Source organism: Geotrypetes seraphini, chromosome 10 (genome assembly GCF_902459505.1).
Source record: "Geotrypetes seraphini chromosome 10, aGeoSer1.1, whole genome shotgun sequence".
Lineage (NCBI taxonomy): Eukaryota > Metazoa > Chordata > Amphibia > Gymnophiona > Dermophiidae > Geotrypetes > Geotrypetes seraphini.
The window spans coordinates 368,194-384,253 of NC_047093.1; the positions used below are offsets into that span (position 1 = coordinate 368,194).

Here is a 16,060-nt window from a genome sequence, read left to right on the forward strand (position 1 = left end):
GGATGAAGCTTCAGAATTACAGTTAAAAGAATATTGCTTGGCTAGATGTTTGACCCAGCTACATCCTGTTCCATTAATAGAAAAGAGGAAGTGCCTAAGGGATCAGGTCAGTGCACCCTAAATGATCGTTGTTACAGAATGTGCAATGCACTGAAATAGAACACCCCTTCTATTGATGACAGAGACGAAATTAAATAGCATGTGATAACTAAGTCATTATTGTTACTAAGGAAAATTACTAAGAAAATAGGATTGACAAGAAATCATGTGACCAAAACTAACCAAAAGAATGTTACTGGAGTATGCAGTTTTATCACTGGATCTTAATGAAGCAATTATAATTAAGTTGGAAGATGTACCAACTACGTATATTTAATCATTTCGTTAAGTGATGTCATAAATCCAATAAAATGGCCAGTGACTTGTAATTCAGGGAGACTCTTGGTTGGTATCCTACCTGTTAGTAGGATGTCAAGAACTCCCATGGCCTTGAATGTTTAAACTATAATTTTAGTGTCTGATGATTGTTTCCTTGGACTCCTCCAGACATGGAAGTAAGGGCTGAGGGGTGTAGGTATTCAGAGCAAACAGTCCATCTAGCCCAGTATCCTGTTTCCACAGTGGCCAGTCCAGATCACAAGTACTTGGCAGAAACCCAGATAGTAGAAACATTCCATGCTACAGATCCAGGGCACCTCAAAAAAGTAAACCTCCCAGACCCCAAGAACTGGAACCAGATAGGGGGGAGAGACTAGAGCGGAGCTGGTGGATATAACTATCCCTAATGAATGAGTGATAAACACAGGAAAGCCCTCAGTCACACAGCCACACACTGGAAAATCCAGCGGAACAGGCTGTCACTGGCTTACACCCAACAGGGTGTTAACTGTGAAACATCCCCGGGCTTTTACACTGTGTATAATTTATAATAAAGTGCACCCCAACAGTGCTCGGTGTGAAAAAAGATAATAAATCAAAAAAACACACCCTCATTCCACCATTAACAGCAATAGTCTCTGCCCCTTATCCGGGGGGGGTCAAGTGCAAACGTCCAAAACCAGCAAAGTGAAAGAGCCAACAGGAAGTACTTAGCTTCTCAGTGGAAACAACAGCCAGCGAAGATATTGATTCTCAATTCGTCCAACGGGACTCCGTTTTGGGGGTGCACACCCCCTTCTTCAGGAACTGCTGGACTGCGCTGTGACCCTCCAAATGATCCGGCACAGTTTAGGTTGACAGAGCTGGAAATGGCCATCTCAGCGAGGCAGAGGGGGACAGACGCAAGCCCCGGCGCAGGGTCCTTCCAAACCCGCGCCCTCCTTTTGACGGGCTGAGCGGATGGGGCAGGTTCCCCTCCGCGATCTCACAGGAACCCCTTCCCATAGGGGGCGTCTCCGGTCCTTCTATGCGGCTTGGACCGAGATAACATCCGACGCTTGGGTGCTCCGGATCGTCTCCGAGGGCTACTCTCTCAATTTTTTGTCGGCGCCGCCGGATCAACCTCCGGGGGCTTCCCCTTTCAATCGGGCCCAACTTCCCATCCTTCTGGCCGAAGCCAAGGCCCTGTTGAAGCTTCGGGCGGTGGAACCGGTACCCCACGACCAGCGGGGGATGGGCTTTTTCTCCCGTTACTTTTTGGTCCCAGAAAAGACTGGGGACTTACGCCCCATACTGGACCTCAGGAAGCTCAACAAGTTCCTGGTCCGGGAGAAGTTCCGGATGCTATCTCTCCCGGTTTTATATCCTCTCTTGGAGGAAGGGGACTGGATGTGCTCCCTCGACCTGAAGGAAGCATACACCCATGTTCCGGTGCATCACGCCTTCCGAAAATTTTTACGGTTCCAGGTGGGGGAACTGCACCTTCAGTACAGGGTTCTTCCCTTCGGCCTGGCCTCGTCCCCTCGAGTCTTCACGAAGTGTATGGTAGTGGTCGCGGCAGCCCTGGGATCTCGTGGGCTTCATGTTTTCCCGTACCTGGACGATTGGCTGATCAAAGCCCCGACCAGGGAGGGGGTTATCTCAGCGACCCGACAGTCTATCACCTTCCTTCAACGACTGGGGTTCGAAGTAAATTTTCCCAAGTCGCAGTTATCCCCGGCCCAGTCACTTCAGTTTATAGGCGCTGTGCTGGACACAGTGCGCCTACGTTCCTTCCTCCCGCCTCCTCGGTTGGAAGCTTTGGTTCGGCTGGGCCATCTGGTCTCTCAACTGCCTGTGGTGTCGGCCCAGCGCATGATGATGCTACTGGGCCACATGGCATCGACGGTCCACGTCACTCCGTTTGCCAGACTCCACCTGAGAATTCCTCAGTGGACCCTGGCCTCCCAGTTGCGCCAGGATTGCGATCCGGTGTCTCGTCTCATTACGGTGACTCCTTCTTTCAGACGATCGCTCCGTTGGTGGACCGACTGTTCCAATCTTTCCGGGGGTTTGCTCTTTCTCACCCTTCCTTATCGCAAGGTTCTGACCACGGACTCCTCGGAGTACGCGTGGGGGGCCCACCTCGACGGTCTACGGACCCAGGGTCTGTGGTCGACGGAAGACCGTCGCTGTCACATCAACGTGCTGGAACTTCGAGCCATCTATATGGTGGTTCGAGCGTTCGCCCACCTCCTCCACGATCAGGTAGTCCTCGTTCGCACGGACAACCAGGTGGCGATGTACTATGTGAACAAGCAAGGTGGGACGGGCTCTTGGCCCCTCTGCAGGGAGGCCCTTCGCCTTTGGGAGTGGGCGATCTCCCAGAACATCTTCCTACAGGCGGTCTATATCCAGGGAGACCAGAACTGCTTGGCAGACAAGCTCAGTCGGCTTCTTCAGCCGCACGAGTGGTCTCTCAACTCCAGAGTCCTGCGCGAAGTCTTCGACTGCTGGGGGACCCCACAGGTGGATCTGTTTGCCTCTCCGGAAACTCGCAAACTGCCCCTGTATTGTTCTCGAATGTACTCCCTGGACCGTCTCGAGGCAGATGCCTTTCTTCTAGACTGGGGAGGGAGGTTCCTGTATGCGTTCCCTCCCTTTCCTCTGATCATGAGAACGTTGGTGCGTCTCAAATCATCCACGGCCACTATGATTCTCATTGCGCCTCGGTGGCCTCGTCAACACTGGTTCTCCCTGCTTCTTCAACTCAGTGTCAGGGAACCTCTGGTTCTACCTGTGTTTCCCTCTCTGCTATCTCAGAGTCGGGGTTCGCTGTTGCATCCCAATCTTCAGTCCTTACACCTGACCGCTTGGTTCCTTTCCCCTTAACTTCGGTCCAGGTTTCTCAGTCGGTGAGGGAAGTTTTGGAAGCCTCGCGCAAGGTCTCGACCAGGCTTTGTTATTCCCAGAAGTGGACCAGGTTTTCCTCCTGGTGTTCCTCGCGTCATCTGGATCCTGATTCGGTCCCGGTGTCTTCGGTACTGGACTATTTGTTACATTTGTCTAATTCCGGCCTGAAGACGACATCGGTCCGGGTACATCTCAGTGCCATTTCAGCTTTCCATCGGCACTTGGATGGACGTTCTCTTTCGCTTCATCCTCTGGTGACGCGCTTCATGAAGGGTCTAATCAATGTTTGTCCCCCTCTGAAGCCTCCTCCTGTTGTTTGGGATTTGAATGTTGTCCTTGCTCAACTGATGAAACCTCCCTTTGAGCCTATTGACAAGTCTCTCCTGAAATTCCTTACTTGGAAGGTGGTATTTCTGATTGCTCTCACATCTGCTTAGTGAGTTGCAAGCTTTGGTTGTGGATCCACCTTTCACTGTGTTCCATCATGACAAGGTGGTTCTTCGCACTCATCCCAAATTTTTGCCTAAAGTTGTGTCTGATTTCCACCTCAATCAGTCCATTGTCCTTCCTGTGTTCTTTCCTAAGCCCCACTCCCATCCTGGCGAGACGGCGCTTCACACGCTTGACTGTAAGAGGGCATTGGCATTTTATCTCCAACTTACCAGGTCTCATCGGAAGGTTCCTCAAATGTTTTTGTCCTTTGATCCTAATCGTTTGGGACACCCTGTTTCTAAGCGCACCTTGTCCAACTGGTTGGCTGCTTGTATTTCTTTTTGCTACGCTCAGGCTGATCTCCCGCTCTCGGGTCGAGTCACGGGGCATAAGGTCCGGGCGATGGCAGCTTCGATTGCTTTCCTCCGATCCACGCCTATGGAGGACATATGTAAAGCTGCCACTTGGTCTTCGGTTCATACATTCACCTCCCACTACTGTCTGGACACTTTGTCCAGAAACGACGGCCGGTTTGGCCAGTCGGTGTTACGTAATCTGTTTTCCTAAATTGCCATCCTCCCACCTACCCGTTTTTGGTTGGCTTGGAGGTCACCCACATGTGAGAATATCATGCCTGCTTGTCCTGGGATAAAGCACAGTTACTTACCGTAACAGGTGTTATCCAGGGACAGCAGGCATATATTCTCACAACCCGCCCACCTCCCCGGGGATGGCTTCTTTGCTAGTGATGGAACTGAGGACCACGAGGTGGGATGCGCCCTCTAGTGGGCAAGAAGGCATGCACATGCGTGGTGCAGTGTGCAAACTTGAAACTTCAATCAAGTTTGCTTGAAAAGCTGTCCGCGCTGGGGCTCCGTAGATGACGTCACCCACATGTGAGAATATATGCCTGCTGTCCCTGGATAACACTTGTTACGGTAAGTAACTGTGCTTTTTGGACACAGAAGGCATGGACTTGGGAGAGAGGAAGGGAGGGAAAGAGATGCTGAGGTGGGTGAGGGAATGCATTTTTGGACACAGAAGGCATGGACTTGGGAGAGAGGAAGGGAGGGAAAGAGATGCTGAGGTGGGGGAGGGAATGCATTTTTGGACACAGAAGGCATGGACTTGGGAGAGAGGAAGGGAGGGAAAGAGATGCTGAGGTGGGGGAGGGAATGTGTTTTTGGACACAGAAGGCATGGACTTGGGAGAGAGGAAGGGAGGGAAAGAGATGCTGAGGTGGGGGAGGGAATGTGTTTTTGGACACAGAAGGCAAGGACTTGGGAGAGAGGAAGGGAGGGAAAGAGATGGTTGTGTACATGGGGAATAGAAGAAAGGAGAATTTTTGGTCATAGGGAGGGAATGAGGTACAGACAGTGGCATACCAAGGTGGGGGTGGGGGCGGTCTGCCCCGGGTTTACGCCCCAAGGGGGTGCACAGCTGGCCACCCTCCAGTGTTCTCCCTAGGCTGGTAAACTGCGTCTCTTTAGCCACTTGAGTGCCACCGCCACCATTGGGAACAGGCCGGTGCCAAGTTCTCCCTGCTTTTCCCTGTGGGGCCGACCAACTCTCGCCACCCGCATCAATTCTGACGTCGGAGAGGACGTTCTGAGCCAGCCAATCGCTGCCTGGCTGGCCCAGAACGTCCTTTCCGACGTTAGAATTGACGTCGAGTGGCGAGAGTAGGTCGGCCCCGCGGGGAAGAGAAGCAGGGCGAACTCGGCGCCGGCCTGTTCCCAATAGCGGCAGTGGCAGCGTATTCCCCAGTGGCGGTGGCAGCATTTTCCCAATGGTGGTGGCATAGGGGAGGGCAAGGAGAAAGAAAGAAAGGGGGGGATAGGGAGCCAGAAAAAAAAAAAAGAAAGGGGGCTGGGTGAAACAAAGAAAAATGGGGCACGGAGAGAGAGAGAAAGACAGACATACAGAATGAAAGGGGGGTATGGAGAGAGAGAGAAAAAAAGAAGGGGGCAGGGTGAAACAAAGAAAAAGTTTGGGGAGGGAATGAGGTCTGGAGGAGAGGAAGCATACAGGAGGCTGAAAGAAGGGAAGAAATATTGGATGCACAGTCAGAAGAATAAAGTGCAACCAGAGACTGATGAAATTACCAAAGGTAGGAAAATGATTTTATTTTCAATTTAGTGATCAAAATGTGTCCGTTTTGAGAATTTATATATGCTGTCTATATTTTGCACTATGGCCCCCTTTTACTAAACCGCAATAGCGTTTTTTAGTGCAGGGAGCCTATGAGCTTCAAGAGCAGCGTGGGGCATTCAGCGCAGGTCCCTGCGCTAAAAACCGCTATCGCTGTTTAGTAAAAAGGGAGGGGGAATATTTGTCTATTTTTGTATAGTTGTTACTGAGATGACATTGCATAAAGTCATCTGCCTTGACCTCTTTGAAAACCCGCGGAATATAAATGATAATTAACATTTTCTCTGCGTACAGCGTGCTTTATGTTTTTAAAATTTTATTGTTGGTAGATCATTTTAACTTGGCCACAAAGGTAAGGGGGAGGGAGGGGAGCTGCTGAAAGAGTCTACCTTGACGTGGTTGCAGGCTTACAAATCTTTTGGTCAAAGAGTGCAGCGACAGAGAAAAGTATGTGTGTATTCGGCCCATGGAAGAAGGGGGGGCAGGAGGGGGAAGGGGTGCGTAGGGGGCCCAATAGGATTGCTCAGTAAGGGGCCCAGAAATTTCTGATGGTGGCCCTGAGTATTGGATGCAGTATTCCATATGTGGGTGCACCATTGTTCGATACAGTGGCAGAATAACTTCCTTCGTTCTGGTAGTGATACCTTTTTTGATAATGCCCAACATTCTGTTCACTTTCTTTGAGGCCGCTGCACATTGTGCCGCCGGCTTCATTGTTTTATCCACCAATACCCCCAGGTCTTTTTCTAGGTTGCCTTCCCCCAGTACCCTCCCCCCCATCGTATAGCTTTACATGGGGTTCCCTTTCCCTGTGTACAAGATCTTACATTTCTCCACATTGAAGCTCATCTGCTATCTTTTTGCCCACTCACTCAGTTTATTCAGGTCGCTCTGCAGTTCTTTGCATTCTTCAACAGTTCTGACCCTGCTGGAGAGTTTTGTGTCGTCCGCGAACTTGATAACTTCGCACTTCATCCCCGTTTCCAGATCATTAATGAATATATTGAACAGCAGCAGTCCCAGCACTGACCCCTGTGGGACACCACTCATGACCTCTTTCCAGTCAGAGTAGTGCCGCTTTACTCCTAACCTCTGCTTCCTGTCAGCCAGCCAATTTTTGATCCATCTGTGCACATCCCCTTCCACCCCGTGGCTCCACAGTTTCTTCAGTAGATGCTCATGGGGTACCTTGTCGAAGGCATTTTGGAAATCCAGATATACATAGAAACATAGAAGATGACGACAGATAAGGGCCATAGCCCATCAGGTCTGCCCACTCTACTGACCTACCCCCAAGTCTACTATCCTAGGGATCCCACTCCTGGTGGCAGGTTCCCTTGGCTTAACCCTCTAAGGCAGTGATGGCTAACCTTTTTGAGCCCGAGGGCCAAAACTGCCGCACAAAACCAAAGAATTTCCTCAAAGTGCCAGCACGTCAATTAAACCTTAATAACAAGATTTTAGTATCTAAAAACTCTTTATAAAGTTGCCTGAACTATGTAACATTTTTAAAGGTTGGAATCTTTGTATTGTCAGAGAATCAATTTGATTCACAATCCTTTGGTTTTCATTTCAATTTATTGGCAATTTATAATGTTTTCATGATTTCATTCAATTTAATGAATTTAGGAAGAATTTGATTTAGTTACACAATATATTTTAAATGTATTATTCACATAACATGTCAAATGTATCCTGAGTAAAAAAAAAGATAAACTTCTTAAAACTGTTAACTGTGTCAAGACTCGGTGTGTATTCCCAAAGAGTCTATACATGTTTTTTTGTAAAATTTACAATCAAATTAGAAAATAGTTAAATCATTACATTTCTAATAATATGATGTAATGAAAACAAAAGAGCTTTCAATTAAACCAACCGTTTTTATTGGAAATTCCAGACTGGAATACAACAGGGCCATGTAAAGTCCCTTTTTTAAATAACATCTTTAAATAATATTTAAATAACTTAGAAAGTGTCTTAACTGAAAACACTGCTTCATGTAAACATATGCATTGGGCATGCTCTGAAAAAAATTAATGTGATTTTTGTTGTTGCATGCATGCTAATAACTTGTCAATCCTTGGCTCATAGTGCGTTAATTTCAGAGCAACACATGCAGCACTCATGTCATCCATTAATCTGTTTCTAGCATCAGATTTTATATGATTCAAAGCCGAAAACAGCTGCTCACAAGCATAGGATGACCCAAACAAAGTAAGAAGAGCAATCCCAAGTGCTTTCATGGACTTAAAATTGTCTGGCAGAGAATTCCATGCTTTTAGGATTTCATTTTCAGAACTGCTAGCAGTGATTTCATTTGTCACCCTTTCACACTCAATACGTTCAAGAGCCGCACGCAGGTCATTGAATTTACTTTTCCAGATAGAGCTTTCTTGAAATTCCAGTAGCTCCATTTCCAAATTTTGAATATCCAACCACTGTAAGCAGGAAAGATCAAGATCTTCAAATGTGGACTTTTCTGGGGAAGTTATAAATGAAAGGGTTGTCTCCATCTTACGGAACTGAGAAAATCTTTTACTAAAATTCTCCTTTGCTTCGGCTACAATGGTGGAATATGCTTTGTGGATTTCCTGGTGTTTTTTATGACTGTCCACAAATGTTGTAGAATTATCCAAATGTATTTTTAGGTTGGGAAAATATTTTAGCTGTTCACTCTCAAGGTCTTTTTCAAAAACATGCAATTTTCTCTCAAAAGCTTTGATGTCACTAAACATGCTTTCTGCTGTTTTTCCCATGCCTTGTAATTTTTTGTTTAGTACATTAAAGTGGTTAGTAAAATCTGATGTTTTTTATTATTGGTGTGACTATAGAAGTTTTCCAAGCGGTAGGGACGGTAGCTGAGGAGAAACTATGTTGTATGAGTGATAGAATAAAAGGACCAAAGTAAGGAAGAAATTTTTTTAGATAGAATGGCGGAATAATTTCTGTAGGAGAGCCTTTTAGATTTATTGATTTCAAATGTCTTTCGATGTCATTTCAGAACCTTAAACGACATCGAAAGACATTTGAAATCAATAAATCTAAAAGGCTCTCCTACAGAAATTATTCCGCCGTTCTATCTAAAAAAATTTCTTCCTTACTTTGGTCCTTTTATTCTATCACTCATACAACATAGTTTCTCCTCAGCTACCGTCCCTACCGCTTGGAAAACTTCTATAGTCACACCAATAATAAAAAACATCAAATCCAGTCAAGATGATTCATCCAATTATCGCCCTATTTCAAATTTACCATTCTTAATGAAACTGACTGAAAAACTTGTCTTTGAACAGCTTTCAGAATTCATCGAATCCTCTAATGCGTTACATCCCAACCAAACCGGCTTTCGAAAACATCACAGCACTGAATACTCTATGATAGGTCTCGTTACTAACATACATTACTTTCTCGACCATCATAAATCTGTTGCACTCTTTTCTCTAGACCTATCTGCAGCTTTCGATACTGTAGATCACGAACTTCTTCTTAATCGACTGCAATCATTAGGGATAGAAGGCCAAGTCCTAAAATGGTTAACATCTTATTTATCGGACCGTACCTCGAGAGTCAAATTCAACGAAACCTATTCTGAAAATTTCTCAACAGCGTTTGGCGTTCCACAAGGTTCTATATTATCTCCTCTTCTATTTAACATCTTCCTATCCCCGCTTATCACGATTTCACAGTCATTAGGTTTTACAACATTTTCATACGCTGATGACATCCAACTCATGCATCCTCTCAACCCAGAAAATACAGAAGAAATAAAAATAATCAATGATAAATTAGAACTAATAAAAAACTGGCTAAACAATAACAAATTGGTTTTAAACACCCAAAAAACAAAAACACTGCTTTTCACTCGGAAAGGAGACATACTTCAAAAAATACCATTCATTCTTGACAACACTCCTATAGAAACGGTCTCTAAGCTTAAAATTCTCGGTGTAACAATTGATGTAGATCTTTCATTTCATAACCATATTAGCGAAATAGTTAAAACATGCTTTTACAGATTACGGCTCTTACGTTCCATTTCTACTTTTTTAGATTCTAAATCACTCAATATCTTAGTTCATTCTCTTATCATTTCTAAATTGGATTACTGTAATTCTCTTCTAATTAACATAACACAAAAAGAAAATAGACGTCTCCAAATCATCCAAAATACATCAGTCAAGTTAATTCACAATGCAAAAAAATTCGACCATGTCACTCCTTTACTTATTAAATCACACTGGCTTCCCATAACTCATAGAATAACTTTCAAAATTTTATTTTTGGTATATAAAACATTGAGCTTCAACGAACCCCAATTTATAGCAAAAATGATTATCCCATACAGACCTTCTCGTTCCCTAAGATCCTCTTCATCACAACTGCTCTCAATCCCATCGCTGAGAATAATAGGCACAAGACGCAATGATATGTTCTCCGTGAAAGCCCCTACATTGTGGAACTCTCTTCCAAATTTTATTAAAAACGAAACAGACCTAGTCTCTTAAGAAAATTTTAAAGACATACTTATTTCAAGATGCATTTGATGCATGAAAAGTAATACTTCAGGTTTCCATACTCTTCTTATTTTATTAAAACCCGCTACTACCCAATGTACTTTCCCATTGATGTTAAATTCTAAATATAAAAATTGTAACTTCCCCCTCCTCCCCACCCTCTCATGTCTGTCCAATGTTATTTGTCTTTTGTTTAAAATTTCTGTTAATCTTATTGTATTACCACATTCTGATGGTTTTTAAATTGTACATCACTTAGATATTGTTATAAGCGATTCATCAAATGAATATTAAACTTGAAACTTGAAACTTAAAGAACATGAGGTTGGTAAGCCAGGCCATGTTGGTGAGTTGAGGATAGTCTTTCCCCTTTTCGTTCATAAATAGCCTAACTTCTTCCAAGCAGGCCACAAATCTCTCTAACATTCGTCCTCTGCTCAGCCACCGGACATTATTGTACATCAGTAAAGTGTTATATTGTGCCTGAACCTCATCAAGAAGGGCTTGAAATTGTTGAAAATTAAGAGCACGCGCTATGATGAAGTTCACCATTTTTGTTACATCTTTGAGGACATCGTCAAGTTTTTTGCTGCTTTCTTTGGCGCAGAGAGCCTCTTGATGTATTATGCAGTGAAATTGAATCAGTGGATGTTTTGCTTCCTTAGCAAAGAAATGAATGAATCCTGATGTTGTCCCCACCATGCTAGGTGCTCCATCGCTAGTAACTGAAACCACTTTTTCTGGACTTATGTCTAGTGATGAAAAAGCCTCCATCACAGCATTGTGGATATCTATCCCTTGTGTTCTTCCAGGCAAAGACAGCAGTTTTACCAGCTCTTCTCTCATGATGTCACCAGTAGCATAACGCAAAATGAGCGCTAGTCTTGCATGGTTAGTAATATCTGTACTTTCATCCAAGCACATGGAGTAGAAGGGTGCTTTTTGTAAGTCGCAAGTAAGCTATTGACTAACATCAGCAGCCATTCGCAGAACCCTATCTTTTGCAGTATTTCTGCTTAGCGGCATCTCAGAGATGCGCTGCACAATTTTATTCTTGTTTTGGAAATCATGGAAGAGTGAATTACTCCCAGCCAAAATTGCCTTTTTGATAAAATCTCCATTAGAGAGGGGCTTACCATGTTTTGCCATGCACAGTGAAATTTGAAAGCTGGCAACTGTAAGATGATTAGTTTTTGAAAGATAGTTGCTAAAACTAAGAGACTGGGAGTGATATTTCTTTAATTTTCCTACAAGGAACTCTTTTCTTTGAGCTAAACCAAGTTCAGCAACACTGTTTACCTTTTTCTTTTTCTTCTTTTATATCTCACCAACCGCTTTCATAAAGCGATCCCATCCCATTTGTTTTTTCCCTCTTCCCTCTTTCTCCCTTCTTCTTTTAACATGTAACTTTTCCCCATCCTCCCCATTTTGCCTCACTTTCAAGTTTGTCTAGTTAATGTCCTCAGTGTGCACTTAGAATGTTCTTAAATTACCTATTTATTCAATTTTCTCATATTATTTTTATTGTACACCGGCCAGATACTTGCTGATGGTCAGTATATTAAAAACCAATAAACTTGAAACTTGAAAACTTGAAACTTGTTATGGTTTGTCTCAAAGTGACGTTTGACACTTGATGTGCGAGACACAACACTTTCATTACACATAATACACAATGCTTTCCCACTGCGTTCAATCACTCCATATGTCTCTGTCCAGGCCTCTTGGAATGGTCTTCCACTATCTGTTTTTGCTTTTTTTGCTGTACTCATTTTCTTTGTTCAAGACTTCACGTCTACAAAAAGATAAAATTTGTATAATAAAAAAAATCTAATGAAGTGCTGTATACAAATCCATCCCCATAAAAAAATATGTGATTGGGGAATTTTACTAATTGTAGACATCCGTTTTGGTCAAAAAATATACTGTCTCACAGCCCCACGGCGGTTCAGGCAGCCGCGAGGAACACATTGCCAGGCAGGGCCGGACTGGGACAAAAAATAGGCCCGGGCATTTTAGGTTGAACAGCCCAATCACATGACCTCACGCAGGCCCCGCCCATTGAAGTCCAGGGGCAGGGCTAAAATGCAGAAGCACACTTGAGAGGCACGGCCAGCCACTAATAAGAAGTGACTGCGATTCCCCAAATAAATTGACCTGCAAACTGGATTAATCGCATTAATGACTATACAACATTGGACTCATCACAATAACAACTAATTAAGAGGTGACCTGAGTGTATGGGAAAAGGACTTTTATTTTTCATTATTGGAGCCTTTGTTATTTTATTATGATGTTTACAAAAGCACTGTGAAGGGCCACATATAGACTTTACTGTTTTTTGCTATATTGAGTTTTCCATAAGGTACAGCGCAGAGGATTAGTGTTTTGGTTGTTCACAGAGAGCCCAGCCCTCCTCTCAGCTTACTGAACTTCTCTATGCAATCATCATAAGCAGCTTTTTTATTTCCTCGAATTTATCATGTCCCCCATGGAAGATACAGAGGTTTTTACAGAGGAGCACATTATTAGACACATTAACATCCCCCCCATATCCTCACCTCTCTAGCATGGGAGCACTAGGAACTGTTCCTGATTACAGATGTCACATGTGGAGTCACACTACAGCCTCACTGAGTTCCTGTGACAGACTCAGTGTGAAGCTTCTCTTCCTCCCCCCACTTCCCCCTCACACACTGCCTGGCTCATAGGATACTAAGGGGAAGACAGGCAGGCTAAACATCCACTCACAGGACTGCAGCCAGCACAGGAGGATGGGCTGCGGCCCATCAGGACAATGCCCTGTCCTCCCAATGGCCAGTCCAGCCCTGTTGCCAGGTGAGCTGCAAAGCAGACACCGGCACACTCGCCTCCCGCCGCGCCGCATATCTTAATTGCGGACCTTCCCGCGTGCCAGCTGCAAGGCCTTCGCGTGCCACAGGTTCGCCATCGCTGCTCTAAGGGATCTCACATGGGCATCCCATTTGCCCTTAAATTCTTGCACGCTGTTTGCCTCAATCACCTGCACCGGGAGCTCGTTCCAAGGATCAACCACTCTCTCGGTGAAGAAATATTTCCTGGTGTCGTCATGAAATTTCCCGCCCCTGAGTTTGAGCGGATGCCTTCTTGTGGCTGAGGGTCCTTTGAGAAAGAGAATCTCTTCTTCCATCTCAATACGGCCGGTAATATACTTAAACGTCTCGATCATGTCTCCTCTCTCCCTACGTTCCTCAAGTGAGTACAGCCGCAAATTTTTCAGCCTTTCCTCGTACGATAGATCCTTGAGCCCCGAGACCATCCTGGTGGCCATCCGTTGCATCGACTCTACTCTCAGCACATCTTTTCGATAGTATGGCCTCCAGAATTGCACACAGTATTCCAAATGAGGTCTCACTATGGTTCTGTATAATGGCATTATGACTTCAGGCTTCCGGCTGATGAAACTCCTGCGGATGCAACCTAACAACTGTCTTGCCTTAGATGAAGCCTTCTCCACATGATCAGCAGTTTTCATGTCTGCGCTGATGATCACTCCCAAGTCTTGTTCTGTTGAAGTTCTACCTAAGGTCTCACCATTCAAGGTGTAAGTTCTGCACGGATTTCTGCTGCCGAAGTGCATGATCTATGGGGTCACCTTGGTCCAATTGTTTGCTTATCCCCTCAAAGAAGTGCAGTAGATTCGTTTGGCATGATCTTCCTTTACAGAAACCATGCTGGCTTGTTCTCATCAGATTATTTTTGCTCATTGATACCTTCCTTGATCAGTGATTCGGCCATCTTCCCTGGAACTGAGGTTAAGCTCATCGGTATGTAGTTCCCCGGGTTTCCTCTCGATCCTTTTTTGAAGATAGGTGTAACATTCGCTATCCTCCAGTCCTCCGGCATTACCCCTGTTCTCAAGGATAGGTTGCAAATATGCCGCAGTAACTCCGCTGTTTTGTCTCTGAGCTTTTTCAGTATTCTCGGGTGGATCCCATCTGAGGCCGGAGATTTGTCCGTTTTTAATCTATCTATCTGCCTCAGTACGTCTTTGAGGCTTACCTCCATGCATGATCATTTTCCCTCTTGATCCCCCTTGAAGATTTTTTCCGATTCCGGCACATTAGATGTGTCTTCTTTTGTAAAGACCGACGAGAAGAGCATGTTTAGTCTAGCAGCCACCTCTTTTTCCTCTTTCACCACTCCCTTCCTGTCCTCCTCATCCAGAGGTCCCACCTCCTCTCTCATGCCAGATGAATCTGATTGGATTCTTTGACTAGCGACCAGAGAATTGGATCAAGGATGTGCGCTAGATGTAATTTACTTAGATTTTAGCAAGGCTTTTGATACTGTTCCTAATAGAAGGCTCTTGAATAAACTTGATGGGCTGAAGTTCGGGTCTAAAGTGATGAACTGGATTAGAAACTGGTTGATTGACATACGCCAGAGGGTGGTGATTAATGGAATTTCTCAAAGGAGGGAAAAGTGATTAGTGGAGTACCTCAGGGATCGGTGCTGGGACTGATTCTGTTCAATATATTTGGGAGTGCCATTGCCAAAGGGTTAGAAGGTAAGGTTTGCCTTTTGCAGATGATACCAAGATTTGTAACAGAGTGGATACTCCGTAGGGAGTGGAAAAGATGAATAAGGATCTGCAAAAGTTGGAAGAATGGTCTAACTTCTGGCAACTAAAATTCAATGCAAAAAAGTGCAGAGTGATGCATTTGGGAAGTAGAAATCCGAGGGAGCAATATGTGCTGGGAGGTGAGAGGCTAATATATACAGATAGGGAGAAGGACCTTGGGGTGATATTGTCTGAGGTTTTGAAGGCAATGAAACAGTGTGATAAGGTGGTGGCTGTAGCCAGAAGAATGCTAGGTTGTATAGAAAGAGGAGTAATCAATAGAAAAAAGGAATTGTTGATGCCCCTGTACAGATTGTTGGTGAGGCCATACTTTGGAGTATTATGTTCAATTTTGGAAGCCGTATCTTGCCAAGGATATAAGATGGCTTGAAGCGGTCGGAGGAAGTCAACGAAAATGGTAGGGGGTCTACGCCAAAAGAAGTACTAGAAGAGAATGGAAGACCTGAATATATATACTCTGGAGGAGAGGAGGGACAAGGGAGATATGATAAAGATGTTTAAATACTTGAAAGGTATTAATATAGGACCAAATCTTTTCCAGAGAAGGGAAAATAGTAAAACTAGAGGGCATAAATTGAGGCTGTGGGGAGGTAGACTTAGGAGTAATGTTAGGGAAATTCTTTTACACAGAGAGGGTGGTGAATGCCTGAACATAAAATAAGAACATAAGCAATGCCCTCTATCCCTTTTTCCAGCAGGAAATTGTCCAGTCCTTTCTTAAACCCCAGTACCATACTCTGCCCTATTACGCCCTCTGGAAGCGCATTCCAGTGTCCACCACATGTTGTGTAAAGAAAAACTTCCTAGCATTCGTTTTGAATCTGTCCCCTTTCAACTTTTTCGAATGCCCTCTTGTTCTCTTATTTTTCAAAAGTTTGAAGAATCTGTCCCTCTCTACTCTCTCTATGCCCTTCATGATCTTGTAAGTCTCTATCATATTCCCTCTAAGTCTCCTCTTCTCCAGGGAAAAGAGACCCAATTTCTCCAATCTCTCAGCATATGAAAGGTTTTTCATACCTTTTATCAGACGTGTCGCTCTCCTCTGAACCCTCTCGAGTAACGCCATATC

At 44.6% G+C, this 16,060-nt stretch overlaps 1 protein-coding gene across 5 annotated transcripts in view; it reads left to right on the forward strand.

Annotated features, from left to right (window-relative positions):
• CCDC57 (coiled-coil domain containing 57) overlaps nt 1-16,060 on the forward strand; it is a 411,998-nt gene that overhangs the window by 49,961 nt on the left and 345,977 nt on the right. The gene's annotated exons all lie outside the window — the stretch shown is intronic.